Source organism: Mobula birostris, unplaced genomic scaffold, assembly GCF_030028105.1.
Source record: "Mobula birostris isolate sMobBir1 unplaced genomic scaffold, sMobBir1.hap1 scaffold_283, whole genome shotgun sequence".
Taxonomy (NCBI): domain Eukaryota; kingdom Metazoa; phylum Chordata; class Chondrichthyes; order Myliobatiformes; family Myliobatidae; genus Mobula; species Mobula birostris.
This window is the reverse complement of record NW_027275886.1, coordinates 763,150-769,149: the sequence shown is the minus strand read 5'-3', so window position 1 is coordinate 769,149 and position 6,000 is coordinate 763,150.

Here is a 6,000-nt window from a genome sequence, read left to right as displayed (position 1 = left end):
ATGAACATTAACATGGACAATTGCCCCCCACAGATACTGGACATAAACATGAATCATGGAGAATTACCCCCAGAGATACTGGACGTAAACATGAAACATGGAGAATTATCCCCACACACAGATACTGGACATAAACATGAAATTGCTCCCCCCCACAGATACTAAACATGAACATTAAACATGGACAATTGCCCCCAGAGATACTGGACATGTACATTAAACATGGACAATGGCCCCCACCGATACTGGACATAAACTTGAAATATGGACAATTAACCCCCCCCCCCCCCACACCAATACTGGACACAAATATGAAACATGGACAATTACCCCCTCCCCCCCCCCAGATACTGGACATGAACATGAAACATGGACAATTCCTCCCCCCGACAGATACTGGACATGAGCATTAAACATGGACAATTGACCCCAACAAACACTGGATATAAACATGAAACACGGACAATTACTCCCACAGATACTGGACATAAACATGGAACATGGACAATTACCCCCCACAGATACGGGACATAAACATGAAACATGGATAATTAACCCCCACAGATACTGCATAGAAAGATGAAACATGGACAGTTATCCCCAACAAACAATGGACATAAACATGAAACATGGAGAATTATCCCCACACACAAATACTGGACATAAACATGAAATTGCTCCCCCCCACAGACACTGAACATGAACATTAGACATGGACAATTGCCCTCCACAGATACTGGACATGAACATTAAACATGGACAATTTCCCCCCACAGATACTGCATATATAAACATGAAACATGGACAATTACCCCCAACAACCACTGGACATAAACATGAAACATGGACAATTGCCCCCCACAGATACTGGACATAAACATGAAAGATGGACAATTCCCCCCCACAGATACTGGACATAAACATGAAACATGGACAATTACCCCCCCCCACAGATACTGGACATAAACATGAAACATGGACAATTACCGCCCCCCCCCACAGATACTGGACATCGACATGAAGCATGGACAATTCCCCCTCCCCACAAATACTGGACATAAACATGAAGCATGGGTAAATACCCCACACACCGATATTAGACATAAACATGAAACATGGACAATTACGCCTACCCCCCCAGATACTGGACATAAACCTGCAACATGGAGAATTACCCCCCACAGATAATGGATATAAACATGAAACGTGGACAATTATCTCCACAGACTGTGGACATAATCATGAATCATGGACAATTAACCCCCCCCCCCACAAATACTGGACATGAACAAGAAACATCGACAATTGCCCCCACCGATACTGGACATAAACATGAAACATGGACAATTCCCCCCCACAGATACTGGACATAAACATGAAACATGGACAATGAACTCCCTCGGATACTGGACATAAACATGAAACATGGACAATTCCCCCCCACAGATACTGGACATAAACATGAAGCATGGACAATTCCCCCCCCCCCACAGATACTGGACATAAACATGAAACATGGACAATTACCCCCCACAGATACTGGACATAAACATGAAACATGGAGAATTAACCCCCACAGATACTAGATATAAAGATGAAACATGGACAGTTATCCCCAACAAACAATGGACATAAACATGAAACATGGACAATTACCCCCACACACGGATACTGGACATAAACATGAAACATGGAGAACTATCCCCACACACAGATACTGGACATAAACATGAAACATGGACAATTCCCCACCACAGATTCTGGACATAAACTTGAAGCATGGACAATTTCCCCCCCCCCCCTACAGATACTGGACATAAACATGAAACATAGACAATTACCCCCCACAGATACTGGACATAAACATGAAACATGGACAATTACCCCCTTAGATTCTGGAGATAAACATGAAACATGGAGAATTATCCCCACACACAGATACTGGACATAAACATGAAATTGCTCCCCACCACAGACACTGAACATCAACATTAGACATGGACAATTGCCCTCCACAGATACTGGACATGAGCAGGAAACATGGACAATTACCCCCAACGACCACTGGACATAAACATGAAACATGGACAAATACCTCCAACAACCACTGGACATAAACATGAAACATGGACAATTACCGCCCCCCCCCCACAGATACTGGATATCGACATGAAACTTGGACAATTACCCCCACACCACCAGATACTGGACATCAACCTGAAACATGTACAATTACCCCTACCCCCCCCAGATACTGGACATAAACTTGAAACTTGGAGAATTAACCCCCACAGATACTGGACATAAACATGAAACATGGACAATTACCCCCACAGATACTGGACATAAACATGGAACATGGACAAATTAACCCCCACGGATACTGGACATAAACATGAAATTGCTCCCTCCCACAGATATTGAACATGAATATTAAACATGGACAATTGCCCCCCACACAAATACTGGCCATAAACAAGAAACATGGACAATTCCCCCCCCCCCACAGATACTAGACATAAATATCAAACATGGAGAATTACCCCCCACAGATACTGGATATAAACATGAAACATGGACAGTTAGCCCCAACAAACACTGGACATAAACATGAAACATGGACAATTACCCCCACAGATACTGGACATAAACATGAAACATGGACAATTACCCCCACAGATACTGTACATAAACATGAAACATGGACAATTATCCCCACACACAGATACTGGACATAAACATGAAACTGCTCCCTTCCACTGATACTGAACATGAACATTAAACATGGACAATTGCCCCCCACAGATACTGGATTATAAACATGAAACATGGACAATTCCCCCCCCACCCCACAGATACTGAACATAAGCATGAAACGTGGACAATTCCTCTCCACCCCCCACAGATACTGGACATAAACATGAAACATGGACAATTACCCCCTTAGATACTGGAGATAAACATGAAACATGGAGAATTATCCCCACACACAGATACTGGACATAAACATGAAATTGCTCCCCCCCACAGACACTGAACATGAACATTAGACATTGACAATTGCCCTCCACAGATACTGGACATGAGCAGGAAACATGGACAATTACCCCCAACGACCACTGGACATAAACATGAAACATGGACAATTACCTCCAACAACCACTGGACATAAACATGAAACATGGACAATTACCCCCCCCCCCCACAGATACTGGATATCGACATGTAACATGGACAATTACCCCTCTCGGATACTGGAGATAAAAATGAAACACGGACATTTCCTCCCCCCCACAGATACTGGACATGAACATTAAACATGGACAATTGCCCCCCCCCACAGATTCTGGACATAAAGATAAACATGGACAGTTCCCCCCCACAGATACTGGACATAAGCATGAAACATGGACAATTCCTCCCCCTCCCACAGTTACTGGACATGAACATTAACATGGACAATTGCCCCCCACAGATACTGGACATAAACATGAATCATGGAGAATTACCCCCAGAGATACTGGACGTAAACATGAAACATGGAGAATTATCCCCACACACAGATACTGGACATAAACATGAAATTGCTCCCCCCCACAGATACTAAACATGAACATTAAACATGGACAATTGCCCCCAGAGATACTGGACATGTACATTAAACATGGACAATGGCCCCCACCGATACTGGACATAAACTTGAAATATGGACAATTAACCCCCCCCCCCCACACCAATACTGGACACAAATATGAAACATGGACAATTACCCCCTCCCCCCCCCCCAGATACTGGACATGAACATGAAACATGGACAATTCCTCCCCCCGACAGATACTGGACATGAGCATTAAACATGGACAATTGACCCCAACAAACACTGGATATAAACATGAAACACGGACAATTACTCCCACAGATACTGGACATAAACATGGAACATGGACAATTACCCCCCACAGATACGGGACATAAACATGAAACATGGATAATTAACCCCCACAGATACTGCATAGAAAGATGAAACATGGACAGTTATCCCCAACAAACAATGGACATAAACATGAAACATGGAGAATTATCCCCACACACAAATACTGGACATAAACATGAAATTGCTCCCCCCCACAGACACTGAACATGAACATTAGACATGGACAATTGCCCTCCACAGATACTGGACATGAACATTAAACATGGACAATTTCCCCCCACAGATACTGCATATATAAACATGAAACATGGACAATTACCCCCAACAACCACTGGACATAAACATGAAACATGGACAATTGCCCCCCACAGATACTGGACATAAACATGAAAGATGGACAATTCCCCCCCACAGATACTGGACATAAACATGAAACATGGACAATTACCCCCCCCCACAGATACTGGACATAAACATGAAACATGGACAATTACCGCCCCCCCCCACAGATACTGGACATCGACATGAAGCATGGACAATTCCCCCTCCCCACAAATACTGGACATAAACATGAAGCATGGGTAAATACCCCACACACCGATATTAGACATAAACATGAAACATGGACAATTACGCCTACCCCCCCAGATACTGGACATAAACCTGCAACATGGAGAATTACCCCCCACAGATAATGGATATAAACATGAAACGTGGACAATTATCTCCACAGACTGTGGACATAATCATGAATCATGGACAATTAACCCCCCCCCCCACAAATACTGGACATGAACAAGAAACATCGACAATTGCCCCCACCGATACTGGACATAAACATGAAACATGGACAATTCCCCCCCACAGATACTGGACATAAACATGAAACATGGACAATGAACTCCCTCGGATACTGGACATAAACATGAAACATGGACAATTCCCCCCCACAGATACTGGACATAAACATGAAGCATGGACAATTCCCCCCCCCCCCACAGATACTGGACATAAACATGAAACATGGACAATTACCCCCCACAGATACTGGACATAAACATGAAACATGGAGAATTAACCCCCACAGATACTAGATATAAAGATGAAACATGGACAGTTATCCCCAACAAACAATGGACATAAACATGAAACATGGACAATTACCCCCACACACGGATACTGGACATAAACATGAAACATGGAGAACTATCCCCACACACAGATACTGGACATAAACATGAAACATGGACAATTCCCCACCACAGATTCTGGACATAAACTTGAAGCATGGACAATTTCCCCCCCCCCCTACAGATACTGGACATAAACATGAAACATAGACAATTACCCCCCACAGATACTGGACATAAACATGAAACATGGACAATTACCCCCTTAGATTCTGGAGATAAACATGAAACATGGAGAATTATCCCCACACACAGATACTGGACATAAACATGAAATTGCTCCCCACCACAGACACTGAACATCAACATTAGACATGGACAATTGCCCTCCACAGATACTGGACATGAGCAGGAAACATGGACAATTACCCCCAACGACCACTGGACATAAACATGAAACATGGACAAATACCTCCAACAACCACTGGACATAAACATGAAACATGGACAATTACCGCCCCCCCCCCCACAGATACTGGATATCGACATGAAACTTGGACAATTACCCCCACACCACCAGATACTGGACATCAACCTGAAACATGTACAATTACCCCTACCCCCCCAGATACTGGACATAAACTTGAAACTTGGAGAATTAACCCCCACAGATACTGGACATAAACATGAAACATGGACAATTACCCCCACAGATACTGGACATAAACATGGAACATGGACAAATTATCCCCCACGGATACTGGACATAAACATGAAACATGGACAATTCCCCCCCCACAGATACTGGACATAAACATGAAGCATGGACAATTCCTCCCCCCCACAGATACTGGACATGAGCATTAAACATGGACAATTGCCCCCAACAATCACTGGACATAAACATTAAACATGGACAATTACCCCCGCAGATAC